The sequence below is a fragment of the Vulpes lagopus genome, chromosome 14, assembly GCF_018345385.1.
Source record: "Vulpes lagopus strain Blue_001 chromosome 14, ASM1834538v1, whole genome shotgun sequence".
NCBI lineage: Eukaryota > Metazoa > Chordata > Mammalia > Carnivora > Canidae > Vulpes > Vulpes lagopus.
The window spans coordinates 12,527,941-12,542,920 of record NC_054837.1 but is presented as its reverse complement, the minus strand read 5'-3'; the positions used below and the strand labels follow the sequence as shown (position 1 = coordinate 12,542,920).

At 41.6% G+C, this 14,980-nt stretch overlaps 1 long non-coding RNA gene across 2 annotated transcripts in view; it reads left to right on the top strand.

Moving 5' to 3' along the window:
- The window catches only part of LOC121475397, a 33,517-nt gene that overhangs the window by 4,224 nt on the left and 14,313 nt on the right, over positions 1-14,980 (top strand). For both annotated transcript variants that reach the window (XR_005983749.1, XR_005983748.1), the window contains exons 2-3: positions 7,452-7,670; positions 10,821-11,043. This is a non-coding gene — a long non-coding RNA (uncharacterized LOC121475397). The remainder of the gene's footprint in view (positions 1-7,451; positions 7,671-10,820; positions 11,044-14,980) is intronic.

The following is a 14,980-nucleotide window of genomic DNA, read 5'->3' as shown; positions in this document are numbered from 1 at the left end:
AAACTAGAGCTGCAGCTTTTAAAATTATCAACACTCAGTATGAGCTTTAGTGCTGACATTTATTTATTTTTTTTAAGATTTTATTTATTTATTCATGATAGTCAGAGAGAGAGAGGCAGAGACACAGGCAGAGGGAGAAGCAGGCTCCATGCACCGGGAGCCTGACGTGGGATTCGATCCGGGGTCTCCAGGATCGTGCCCTGGGCCAAAGGCAGGCGCCAAACCGCTGTGCCACGCCACCCAGGGATCCCTAGTGCTGACATTTAAAGCAAGAGAAGCAGTATGTCAAATAATTAAGAATGTAGGCTTTAGGGGATGCCTGGGTGGCTCAGTGGTTTAGCACCTGCCTTCAGCCCAGGTCGTGATCCTGGAGTCCTGAGATCGAGTCCCAGATGGGTGCTCCTTGCATGGAGCCTGCTTCTCCCTCTGCCTGTGTCTCTGCCTCTCTTTCTCTGTCTCTCATGAATAAATAAATAAATAAAATCTTAAAAAAAAAAAAAAAGTGTAGGCTTTAGAAAGACCTGAGTTCCAGTCTCAGCATTACAGTATGGTTTTGGATAAATTAGCATCCGTAATTCTAAATTTCCTTAGCCTGTTATTATCATGATTAAGAGTACAGATACCAATGTCAGCATTCAAATCCCAGCTCTGCCACTTATTAGCTATGTCATCTTAGGGAAGCTACTAAATTCTCTATAATTCAATTTCCTCAGGTGGAGGTTGAGAGAGAGAAAAAATATACCTATACCATTGGATTGTTGATATTCAGTCCTGAATAAATATTAGCTGTGTCAGTAACCTCTAACTTCAAAGTACTAGTATATTTCTTTCTTTTTTTTTTTAAGTACTAGTATATTTCTATCTTCCAGAAACTTAAAATCTGGTTATAAAGATCAGGCTAACACAGGAAAATAAAAACATTAAACAGCATTTATAAGTAGTGTTAAAGAGTATGATACAGACTATAAAGGCATATTGATTCAGTGATTATTAAACATCCACTGCATACGTAGCAGGCACTAAACTGAGTATCGAGGATATAACAGTGAACTCTACAAGGTCCTTTTTCTCAAGAAGCTCCTAATTTTGTGATAGAGCAGATACTAGTAGGCAAAACAACAGTGAAATAAATGCTACAGCAGAGATTAGTACTGGGGGCTGTGAGAACTCACAGGAGGGGCTTATGACCTACTTTTAGGAGGTTAGGAAAAGCTTATCAGAAAAAGTAAAATCTGAATGGGGTAGGAATTAGTGTTCTTGGCAGGTCAGACAATGTGCAGAAGCCTAGAATGTAGGCTATCACTATGACTAGTGGGGAATTCAGGGTGGTGATTAAAATGAGACCAAAAAACATGCAGCCGAAGAGCTGAATACTTACTGACCAAGTTATGGAGATTCCTGAGTGTAGATTTTATCCTGCAGGTGTGATCTTGGAGTCTCGGGATTGGGTCCCGTGTCAGGCTCCTTGCATGGAGCTTACTTCTCCCTCTGCCTGTGTCTCTGCCTCTCTCTCTCTCTGTGTCTCTCATGAATAAATAAATAAAATCTTCAAAAAAACAAAACAGTTGCTTAGAGATGGAGCCCAGGAGTTCTAAGCTGTCAGGGAAAGGGAGCAGGAAAAGAAAAGTCCTGAGTTTGGAATTGGAGCAATTAATCTTGGCTGAATACTAGGCCTGGTCTAGGCAGTCATGTGGCATAGGATCTATGGGTTAATTTTAAGAAGGCGATGCTTTTGATCTAATCTTTGCTCTGTCTTCAAAATGTAAAAAAAAAAAAAAAAAAAAGTTCATCTGTGTATTTTAGGTGTGCCAAGTCCTGGACTAGGGTGTTTTCCATGAATTACTTTATCATTCAGGGTTGTAGTTAGCATTTGAATTTACATAAATAATATGTAAATCAGATGTTTATCTATTAAATATATGCTGAGTCTGGGAATCAAGGTAGCTGGGAAATGTCTGTTCCACCTTTAGAATCCTGGTATTTTATTCTCCTGTTACTGTTTATTCTTTCAGTCCCCAAACAGCTCTTGAGTATCCTCTGTGTCAGGCACTGCCTTTCCTTTTATCATCTATCTCAGTTCTCTCCTGGGTGTCATTCTCACTAGGCTGTCATGTGAACTATTCTCTTCAAAACTTTCTCTATTTATCTTTTTTCACGGTTGGCTCCATCCCATCTCCTCTTAAGAAATATCCTTTAAAGGATTTGTATGTCAGGGAATACTAATAAATATTATATATTCTTCAGACTCTGTTACAGTGAAATGGAGAGAAGAGAAAAGGAATCCCATAGGGGCAGCCCGGGTGGCTCAGCAGTTTAGCGCCACCTTCAGCCCAGGGCGTGATTCTGGAGACCTAGGATCGAGTCCCACATCGGGCTCCCTGCATGGAGCCTGCTTCTCCCTCTATCTGCATCTCTGCCTCTCTGTCTCTCATGAATAAATAAAAAAAAAAAAAAAAAAAAAGGAATCCCATAGAAGATCATAGAATGATTGTGGCTGGAAGGAAATGCAAAGACAGGAGAAATCAACATCTTAGTACTCTAAGGCCCACCCGTAAGAGATTGTTGCCCTAATTGCCTTTGCAAAGCCCAGATAACAGAAATGAGCAGTATTATATAAGGCATAAGGGGGTGTTATAAGTGGACTCAGATTGGCCCCAGCATGGCAAGACCCTGAGTCCAATAATAGAAGGTTAAGTACCAGCTTCAAACACTCAGTGTGTTCTCTGAGTTCCTAATGATATTTCTACCTGGAGCTTTCTTTTACATTTACCTTAATGGCTCAGTTGGAAGTCAGCCATCACTGCTAAGTGTCTTCTGTCCTATGCAGTATTGGCAGCAACTTCCTTATTATCCTGACATTAGAAATAGAAATTCTGCCCAGTTGCAGCCAGGCTGTTACTACCCAGGCAGTGGTAGAGCATTTCCACTTTCTAGGATCTTGTACTCTCCAACACTGAGTGGCCTAACCTTTTGTCACCTTCATAAGTCATCAGGTTTTTTTAAAATTTTTATTTATTTATGATAGTCACAGAGAGAGAGAGAGAGAGAGAGAGAGAGAGAGAGGCAGAGACACAGGCAGAGGGAGAAGCAGGCTCCATGCACCAGGAGCCCGTCGTGGGATTCGATCCAGGGTCTCCAGGATCGCACCCTGGGCCAAAGGCAGGCGCTAAACCGCTGTACCACCCAGGGATCCCAAGTCATCAGATTGATAAGAAAGCCTCCCATTCTTAGAATAGCTCTGCCATCAGCCCAGTAACATGGTTTTTGCTCTGAACTTCTGCTCTCTTGGATATAGTAGGGAAATCTGCTCCAATAAACATTAAATTGTTAATATATTTAAAGCATTTAGTAGGGTACCTCACACATACTAAGAACTTTTGCTATTATTATTAATGTTTTTGTTGTTACTACCACCATCTAGGATTAGAAGCTAGAGTCTCACTGAACCTCTGATTTTGCTCCTGTTATGCTGGATAGTTTAAGCAAGTCTAAATTATCTGGAAATGGAGTTGAAATATTTGGTTTCCTCTGTTTTATAGCCATTGTCAGTTCAAGGAGTCTTAAAAAGGTCCAAGTATTATCACATTAGTACTTTTACTTGTTAGAGTTTTAACATCTCCTCTCTGGATTCCTAAAAGACTGTAATCCTTCTTTGCCAGTGAATTGGATAATCCAGCAGTCTCTGCCTAGAATGATGTACATTTTATCCAGCCATCCAATGTTTACCAACAGTAGGTCAATATGGACAGAAATAAAAGCATCATAGCTAACATTTATTGAGCACTTAGTACATGCCAGATACTATTTTAAATGTCTTTTAAGATTTTATTTATTTTTAATTTTTTTCTTTTTCTTTTTTTATTTTACGTATTTATTTGACAGAGAGAACACAAGCAGAGGGAACAGCAGGCAGAGGGAAATGGAGACACAGGCTTCCCACTGAGCAGGGAGCCCAATGTGGGGCTTAATCCTAGGACCCTGAGAACATGACCTGAGCTGAAGACAGATGATTAACCACCTGAGCCGCCCACCCAGATTTCCCATAAGTGTGTGTGTGTGTGTGTGTGTATACATATACATATATATATACACACACACACATATATACACACATATATACACACACACACACACACACACATATGTATATGTATACACACTATTTGTCATAAAAACCCTCAGTGCAGGCACAATTATTATCCTTATTTTATAAATGAAGAAACAATTATAGAGAAGTAACTTGCCTAAAGCAAAAGGTAAGTGGAAGAGCCAGGATATGTACCTAGGCAGTCTGATCCCATACCCTGTGTTACAAACTGTCTCACTGTACTGACAGGGAGAACCTGGATTTGCACAGAAGTGCAACCTGGTGCCCCTGGACATTTCATATCAATGGAATCATACATTTGACCTTTTGTGTCTGGCTTCTTTTACTAGAAGTAGTGTTTGAGATTCATCTGTGTTGTAAAATATGTCAATATTCCATTCCTTTCTATGGCTGAATAATATACCTTTTATGGGTATTCCACGTTTTGTTTATCCATTCATCAGTTGGTGGCTTTTTCCACATTTGGCTATTATGAATAATGTTGCTATGGACATTCACATACAGGTTCTTGTTTGACACTTGTCTTAAATTCTTTGGGGTATATACCCAGGAGTGGAATTGTTGGGTGATTCTGTGTTTAACTTTTTGAGGAACTACCAGTCCATAGTGACTGCACTTCTACATTCTCACTAGCAATGTGTGAGTGTTAGAATTTCTCCATATCCTTGCTTACGCTTGTTATTCCCACTCACATCCCTTATTTTATTATTGTCATCCTAGTAGGGTAAAGTGGTATCTTATCGTGGTTTTGATTTGTGTTTTCCTAGTAACTAATAACAAGATGTTGAGTGTCCATGTGTCCTTGTTAGCCATTTATCTTCATTGAAGAAATGTTTATTACAATCCTTTGCCCATCTTTAAAAAAGATTTTATTTATTTATTCATGAGACACACACACACACAGAGACAGAGACATAGACAGAAGGAGAAGTAGACTCCTCGAACCCCGGACCAGGAATCACGCCCTGAGCTGAAGGCAGATGCTCAATCACTGAGCCACCCAGGCATTCCTGTTTGCCCTTTTTTAAATTGGGTTGTCTTTTTTGTTGTGGTGTTGTAAGACTTCTTAATATATTCTAGATAGATCTTTAATCAAATAGATGAGATATTTTCTCCTAATCTGTGGGTTATGCTTTCACTTTTCAAAAAAAAATTTATATAAAGATTTATTTATTTATTTGAGAGCAAGAGTGTGTGTGTGAGCAGGGGGAGGGGCAAAGGAAGAGGAAGAGAGAATCTCAAGTAGACTCCTCACTGAGTGAGGAGCTCCCACTAGGCTCGATCCCAGGACCTTAAGATCATGACCTGAACCAAAATCAAGAACTGGACACTCAACCAATTGAGCCACCCAGGCACCTCTTTTAGGTTTGTTTGTTTGTTTATTTTTAAGTAATCTGAATATTCAACATGGGACTTGAACCACAACCCTGAGATCAAGAGTCACTGACTCTTGAGATCACTCAGTCACTGACTGAGCCAGCCAGGTGTCCCAATGTTTTCACTATCTTTTTAAAAATATATTTTTTATTTATTTACTTTATTTTTTTAAAGATTTTATTTATTTATTCATGAGAATACACAGAGAGGAGAGAGAGAAGCAGAGACACAGGCAGAGGGAGAAGCAGGCTCCATGCAGGGAGCCCGATGTGGGACTTGATCCCAGGTCTCCAGGATCACACCCTGGGCTGCAGGCAGCACTAAACCGCTGAGCCACCAGGGCTGCCCTATTTATTTGCTTTAGAGAGAGAAGGAGAGAGAGAGTCTCAAACAGACTCTATGCTGAACGTGGAGCCAACATGGGGCTTGATCCCACAATCCCAAAATCAGGACCTAAACCAAAACCAAAAGTTGGACACTCAACCTATGGAGCCACCCAGGCATCCCCCTCTTAAAGACTTTATTTATTTATTCATGGGAGACACACAGAGAGAGAGAGAGGCAGAGACAGGCAGAGGGAGAAGCAGGCGCCATGCAGGGAGCCCAACGTGGGACTCAATCCTGGGTCTCCAGGATCACATCCTGGGCCGAAGGCAGGCGCTAAACCACTGAGCCACCCAGGAATCCCCAAAAGATTTTATTTTTAAGTAATCTCTACACCCAATGTGGGACTCAAACTCATAATCCTAAGATTAAGAGTCCCAAGGTCTATCCATCAACTGAGCCAGCCAAGCACCCCTGCTTTCACTTTCTTAATAGTCCTTTGGTACATAACAGTTTTTAATTTTTATGAAATCTAGTTTATCTTTTTCTTTGGTTGTTTGTACTTTTGGTGTCATATTTTGCATATGTCTATCCAGCTGTCCCAGCACCATTTGTTGAAAGATGGTCTTTCCCCAGGTCTTGGTACCTGGTGGAAAACCAATTGTCCTTAGATGTATGAATTTATTTCTGGACTCTCAAATCTGTTCCATTGATATACACATATATAATCTTTATGCTGATACCATGTTGTTTTGATTACCGTAGCTTTGAATTCTCTACTTTTATTATGGCAAGCATGTTTCTGAGTAGATTTGTGTATTGTGATCGGTATTTCCTTTTAACTATTTTTGGAACATGTACTTCTTTGTGGATCATTTGTATAATTAGTACCCTTGTCATTTAAAATAATTATGAAGTGTTTGTTTTATTGCCTTGCTGCGCTGTGCTATTTTTGTTAAGCTCTTATTTCACCGTGTTTTCTGGGTTGCTTTTAACTTTTCTAGATAGCCTTGTTTGCACTGTTTCTTCTGGACCCAGACTCATTAGCTATCAAGCCCTACCCCCTTGATGTCAGAGAACGTTGGCTGCTGTTTTTAGGTCATCCTCATAGAAACTCGGACTACTCCCATCTGCGTCAGCTCAGACCCAGTACTTCCTGCCAGTTGTGAGTTGAGTTTCTGGGGGTAGAAGGCTTGCTAAGAAACCTGTTTCTTGAACCAGAGCTCTCCAGAGGTCAAGGGTGGCATCAACCTTACCATCTGCTATATGCTTATTTGTAAATAACCATTCCTGGGCAGCCCAGGTGGCTTAGCAGTTTAGCACCGCCTTCGGCCCAGGGCGTGATCCTGGAGACCGGGGATCGAGTCCCACGTCAGGCTCCCTGCATGGAGCCTGCTTCTCCCTCTGCCTGTGTCTCTGCCTCTCTCTCTCTCTCAATCTCTCTCTCTGTGTGTGTGTGTGTGTGTGTGTGTCTCATGAATAAATAAATAAAATCTTTTAAAGATAAATAAATAAATAACCATTCCTGAAATGTTATACGATGAAACATATGGGAAAGAACCTGTCTTTTGAACTCTTCTCGTACTGCCCAAACAAGCATTTACAAGTGCTATTCTCATATGTAATATATCCGTGTCTTTAGAAAGGAGGAGCTTCCAGAGATCATGGGATTTGTTCAAGGATGTCCAGTGACCTTATGCTGCTACTGGGAGCAGAATCTATCCCAATCCCATTGATCCCCTTCTCATCATCATTACCACATATTCCTTCCTTATTGGACAATGGAGGACAGAATTTACTTTCCAGTATTTTCCCCAACGGAGGTTGAGTTTCTTCTTCCCCACTTTGGCATATTACACAGGTAAGGAGCCTCAGTGAATAACTTGCATTCACTGTGCCATTCTTTGAAGGATCAAGATATGGGCTCTGGCAATAGATCTATGAGAGAAAGGGGGACAGGAGAGAAAATGTCTACAGCCTCAGTGAACTCTTTAGGAATTTTGGATGAGTGGAGATGTTCAGTTTTCCCCCATAACAAATAGGGTGTCTTCTATGAAACTTGACTGTAGTGGTTTTTTTTTTTTTTTAAGATTTTATTTATTTATTCATGAGAGACACAGGGAGAGAGAGAGGCAGAGACATAGGTAGAGGGAAAAGCAGGCTCCCTGAGCCAAAGGCAGACACTCAACCACTGAGCCACCCAGGTGCCCTGACTATAGTGGTTATTGATCAAGTTATTGATATATATGAACTTTTCCTATAGGAATTTTCAAAGATATGCAAAAATAAAGAGAATAATGAGTTAGCAAGTACCTGCCACTCAGCTTGTAGAATCATCAACATGTGGCCCATCTTGTTTTATCTCTACTCCCATTTACTCCTTCTCCCCACTGAATTATTTTGAAACAAAGTAAGTATATTGATCAAGGTTTCACTTTCTACTTGTTGAAGCCATTTCCCTTAGATACTGAGATGTATGCTGTCATTTATATTGCTTTTAGCAGTTGTATTGGGCCTGACATTCTTTCTCTGGCAGTTTTTTGCATTGGTAGAATTACAGGAGTTTCCTGGTCTCAAACTCTGTTATTTTGTCTCTCCCACTCCCAGAGTCCTATGAACCTGTCAAGCATCTTCACTTTGATCCAAGTACCTAGACCTCCACTTACCTGTTCTCCTAGTTTACTAACTTTAATGTATGAGGTTAGGGACTTCAGCAGTCTTTGTCATTAAATACTCTATAGGCAATGCCTAGCCTGGCATGTAGTAGTAGGTACTTAATAAATAGTTGTTGATGACTGAATGGATGAATTCCATTTGGCTTTCCACTCACCTGAACCTCACAATCAGCTATTTTAACAGTGCACTTGATTCTGTGTATCTTAAATGAGAAAGTTACCTAAACCTCTTGAGAAGTAGCTTTTATCCATGACCCTTTTTGTCTAGCTGAGGAATCTGAATTTTCCTGGCTCCCCCTGCTGGTCTCTCCTGGGTAGTTGCATACAGGTACCTCTGGTGGCCAATGATTGGAGCCAGAGCCAGGTTCTGCCAAGGGAAAATAGAACATTGTTGTGGAGTGCCCTAGCCAGTCCAGGCAGGTCTGAGGAGGAAGAGAGAAACTTATTGAAAACAGTTCAGGGAAGTGCAGCTTTCTGTATAAGGGACCGGGAAGGTAGCCCAGTGCCAGCTAAGGTCAGAGCAGAGTTAGAGCCTGCTAGCACCTGAAGACCTTGAGTATCATGACTATATGGGCCAATAAATAAGCTGGTCCTTGTGTAGGGATCAGCCTCTACGTTGAGAATAGAGATGTGCTCCTTTTCCCCTTAAGACAAAGCACTTTGAGGTGAGACATGGTCACCACACAGGCTGAGTAGCTACACAGTTTTATTTTGGCCTCCTGTGAAAATTGTCCCAAGTCGGGTGGTGAATGTAGATGGGATTGTCCCTAGAGTTCATGGTCTTATGTGACCCCATCTCCCAACTAGAAAGACCAGCAACATATCTGTGGAACTCTGGGTATATGTTCTTCTAGCACCTCCTCCCTCCACCCTCTGTAAATACAATAAATGCCCCACACCTGCCTGCTTCCTAGATGACATTTTGGTTATTTACACGTATTTGTCTTTACCACAGTGTAGCTTCCCAGAAAGTGAGCTGTGAGAGAATGCCTCTTGCCAGACTCCAGCCAGCTACAGACATCAGAAGAAGAGTTCAAGATGGTCAGACACTAAGGGCAAATCCCCTCTTCTCCTCTCCAACCCCAAACCCCAAGGGTCAGGGTAATTACACTTAAAGTTGAACATGGAAATAGGCTTTTGTTACCCTTCAGGACCTAGAAGGAAGCATGTGGTTTTCTCACATACACAAGGAAGGGAACCCAATTCAGAAGAACCCAAGGGCATGAAAATTGCCAATGGATTTGGGCAGGTATATCTATGAAATGGTCATGATAAAGAAATGTTTGGAAGGAATCCATTTCTTTGCTGAGTGTTGGGATGGGGATGTAGCAGTGGGCAAAGCCCTGCATTTTAGTGGGAGAAGGCAGACCATAACCAGGTAAATATATAACATGTCAGGGGTGCTAAATGTTAAGAAAGGAGAAAAGCAGGAAAGAGGGATAGGGCAAGAGTGTGTTGTTTTAAACTTGGTGACCAGGGAAGACAACTCTGTTGAGGTGAGGGGACAAGTCCTGTGATCATCTGGAGAAAAATAATTCATGGCAGAAGAACCAGAGAGAGCAAAGGCCCTGAGGCAGGAGCATGGTTGGCTTGTGAGAGGAACAGTAAAATGATGGAGTGGCTGGAGCTTGGTGAGTGAAGGATAGAGTGGTAGGAGCAAGGTCAAAGAAGAAACCAGTGGCCAGATCATATGGGGGCCTTGTACACCTTGACAAGGGCTTTTGGTTTTGCTTTGAGTAAGATGAAAAGCCACTGAGGGGTTTAGAATCAAAAGTAATGTGAACCAACTTAGGTTTGACAAGGCTTACTCTGGCTGCAGTGTTGAGAAGATCACAGGGAAGCAAGGTTAGAGAAGGAAAACCAATTGAAAGATAGTTGTCAGAGATCGGTGAGGTGTCTTGGAAAAAAGAAGCTATTGACTTGTAGATTTGGTTTAGAAGTATAATCAGCAAGGTCTGCTGATGGATTGGATGTGGGTAGGGTGTGAGAGGAGGAGAAGGCCAAAGCCATCTGCAAAGGGTTTGGCTTGCATCATTGAAAGAATGGAGTTGCTCTTGAACTGAGATGGGGAAGAGTGGGAGAAGAGCAGGTGGGAGGGGGGACGAAATTCACCAATTCTATTTCTACCTATTAAGTGAAATACTTATTTGATCTCTAAGTGGAGGTACCCATTTCAAATAATAGTAGATATTCCAAATAACAGGCTCCTCAGAATAATCATAATAGCAAATATTGTTTACATAATGCTTTACAATTGACAGTATTCCTGCATGCATTATCTTATTCTGTTTCTACATCACCCACATAAGGTAGTTTATTTCCTTTCTATTTTACAGGTGAGGAAGCTGAGATTCAGAAAGATTCTGCACAAGAGAGCCAGTGTTTGGATGTTGCCACACAGAAGAAGAAGGCAAAAAAAAAAAACAAAAAACAAAACAAAAAAAAAAACAAAAAAAAAAAAAAAAAAAGAAGAAGAAGAAGAAGGCAACCAGCAGCCAGTTAGCTTTGAAGAGCAGCAACTAGCCAGCAGAGAGACCACTGCTTCCCCAAGGCTGTCAGGTAGGAAGACCTGGGCCTTCCTAGTCCTGTCCCCAGCCCTACCACAGAGAGGAACCAGCAGGGAAGTGGAGGATGGGGCTGTGTTCCCCCACTCTCCCCTCAAACCACCAGAGCCATGGCCAGGTCTAGCATCCCTGAGAGGGGGCAGGGCAGGAGCTTTGAAGGGGAACTTGAGATGGACACTTCAAAAATGAATGTTTTATTGTGTAAGCATCTAAAATTAATCTTAAATGACAAGAGACTATTCTAATTCCTGAATGTAGCTTAGAATCTATTGGCATCATCAAAAAAAAAAATAATAATAATAATCTATTGGCATCCATCATTAAGGTACCCAGTGAGAAAAGGGGGTTTAACATGGTGTCACTGAGGGCAGCTATCAAAAAAGATAAAAAACCTTCAAGTTTATACAGGATAAGATGCCTGGATAAATCAGTGGCGATTGCATTTCCTTCCAGTCTTTTTCCCAGGTGTCTTTGAAATTGTTCAGATCTCACCACCTAGGCAATTTTGTTTTTCCATAACCTGCTGTTTTCTCATCACCACTTTTGATATAAACATTTACCCCCATGGTACTAAACATTTTTTGTAATCATCATTTTCAAATGACTATTTACTAACCAACCATTTAGGCTGCTTCCACAATTTATATACATCTTTATGCATTAAGCTGTTGAGAGTTACTTTGTTAGATATCTCCCAACAAGTAGAATTATTGGCTTAAAAGATATAAATATTTTTAGACTTTTGATAAATTCTCATAATTTTCCAGAAAATTTCTGCCATTGGCATAGAAAAGTAAGGGTGAGCCTTGGAACTAAAATCTTCTGATTCTAAATCTCAGGCCTTTTTTTTTTCTCTGTGCTGGATTTATGAGCTTTGGTTTTCTTCTTGTGAAATGGAGACAAGTGCATGTGTCATGATCACAAGAATCAGAACTATGTCCTCAATAAATAGCAGTAGTTCTTGTTATAATGAAAGAATATTTGCAGAATTCCCCTAGGAAATTGTCTTTGTTCAGTCACCCACACTGGCCCCCACACTGGAGCACAGTCTGCCCTGACCTTCTTCTTCTCAATCTGTTCTTCTTCTCAATCTGACGGTTGGCTGACTTTTCCCAGCAGCTCCTACACAGTCTGAAATGGTCCTCTTCTCCCTCACTGGCATGAAGGGATTTGTCACTTTGATCGTCTGTCAACTGGTATCTGGACTTCAGATACTTCAAGGCTGATATCTTGCCCATGTCCTTCCTTCTCTGAACCCCCTTGCTCCTTCCCCATCCATCCTACATCATCAAGTCCTAAGGGTGTTGCAGGGTCCTACTCTAATGGTATCTTCTCAGGCCTGGCTGGCACTTTATCCTTCTCCAAGTCATCAGAACATTTATTTCTCCTCACCTCTCATGTTACATTCTCTCTTGTAGTCCAGACATCTGTTTATGTGTATGTCCCATGCATGGCCTGTACTACTCTGTATGCTTAGGCTCCTTGAGAACAGGAATTCAGTTTTTCTTAGCACACAGTAGCCACTCAGAATATCTGTTGAATGAATTAGTGGTTGCTCAGCGCCAAGCACTATTCTAGGTATTGAGAATACAGAAATGACAGAAATGAATTATCTTTGCATGAATCCCATTTGCAAAGGAACCTGGTCTCATATGGGGAGATAGATTCATAAAAACATGATGCAAAAATAAAAATATGTGCAGAAAACAGGGAGATGGCACAGAGGGAGACACAGTAATGGAGCCCTGGGCTCCAGTCTGAGCAGCTCAGGATTCCAGTTGGTTCTGCCAACTTCATAGCTATGTGACATTGGCATTACTTGATCTCTCTGGTCCTCAATGAGAATAAAATAACTTATACCATACAGTTGTTGCCATACGTAAGGCCTCTTGCACAGAGCATGGCATATAGTAGTGATGTAATAAATGAAAACTCTCTTCTGGAGGAAGCAGAGAAAGCTGTATAGATGAGAGGCTATCTGAGCTGAGCTTTTTGAATACAAATTCCTCAGACAGGCAAAAGATAAAGACTTTATTATAGGCAGAGGAAACTACATGAATTAGCAAATAGTTTATAATCATCCAAAAAAAAAAATTGAACACAAGCTCTGCCACTCATGGAGTCTGTGCTCCTTACCATGGGTGCCAAAACATTCAGCAGGCTCAAGGCACAGATTTTGACTCAGAAGAGGAGAAAATCAGAAGAGAATGCCCTTTAAGGAGGGAGGGGGATGTGAATAATCACGCTGTGATTGCCACAGGCTTTGACCTATGCCTAGTATGGACTGACCCCAGGGTAGGGCACCAGATTTACAGAGGGCAGCAGAATTTCCCTGAAGCAAAAATAAGTTATTTTCCTGTTGTACCCATCCACAGTGATACAAAGAAGCTTTATTCAGAGGCACCTACCTCCACGCTGCCCTGTCATCAAAGAAAATGTGTTTTGTTAGGATAGATTTCTTCTCTTAGATAAATATTTGGCATTTCCCTTCACAGCAGTTTAGCAAGAGATGCAAATCCAGACATTTAGTGCTCTGCCCTCCACCTCTCCACCTCAGTGAGAACTGCTTCACAGGGTCTAAAGGCACCCTACACTCTTGGAGAGACCCAGAGGAAGGGCAGAGGTGGTCACAAGAGTGGGAGAGGGGGAGTATGTAAGGACTAGAATTCCGGAGGCTCTGCTGCCAGGCATTCAGTGGCCAGGCATGATTATGTAAATTGGAAGAAACCCGAGCAGCCTGTTTTCTCCAAGGCCCAGGACAGATTTTAAAGATGCTGGTGAGAGAGGGCAGGTTTTAGGTAACTTCAGGGAGAGTGCTGACTATCGTCCTTTAAATATAAGAGGGGACATGACTATGGCATTTCCTCCTGCAAGGGGCACTCAAGAGAACTGTGAAATTCTGAATTCACTGCTCAAGCTAGCAGCCTGGTGCTTCATCCCTGGTGCTTTAGAGTCCAGACCTTTCAGAAAAGCCAGAAAGCACATATAAATAAGCCCCAAGGAAGAACTGAAGGCAGTAACAGAATTCATTCAGCATTTCCTACAACTCCTTCCTTTTGCCAGCTCCCTGCCTACCCTCTTCTCTTGTCCTTCCTCCTCTACTTCTACCCCCAAAAGGAGACCTAAATGAAAACAAAAGAACCAGAAAACTGGATAGGTGACCTGGGCTGGCAGTTCTTGTTCTGAGCACATTAGGCCCTTCTGTGTGTGGGCTCGAGTTCTTGGAATGACCTTGGTTGGGGGATGTGGCATTACACTCTGCATGGATCGATGGATTGATCAGCAGACCAAGAAATCACAAGCTCTGGGTGTCAGAGTAGCTTAACTCACAGGAACTGTTAGCCCATGATAGGCTGGGACCCCAGTCAGGGTGAAATCCAAGATTTGAAATCAGGTGAAGGCCTGGAGAAATAGCCTTGGGCCATGGTCAGCAAACTCTAGTCTTGGGCCAAGTCCAGCCTGCCACCTGTTTTTGTACAGCCTGTGAGCTATGAATGGTTTTTACATTTTTAAATGGTTGGGGGGAAAAGTCAAAAGAATATTTTAAAAATGTAAAAGTTACATGAAATTCAAATTTCAGTGTCCATCAATGAACTTTTATTGGAACACAGCCATGCACATCCGTTTATGTATTGTCTGTGCCTGACTGCTCTCACACAATGGCAGAGTTGAGTAGCTGTGACAGAGACTGTATGTCCCACAAAGCTGAAAATGTTTACCCTTTGGCTCTTTACAGAAAAAGTTTGCCTATGTTCATTCTTATGAGGGTATAGTCTGGTGAAGGAGATACTCCAGGTAAACTAAATGGGAGCTTTTTGGGTGTTTCTTAATATGTTCATAGATACCAGTCCCTGTAATCCTCACGGCAGCCTTGTGAATGGGAACTATTTTCCTTGTTTTCCATACAATGAAAAAGAGACATACCTGCCAAA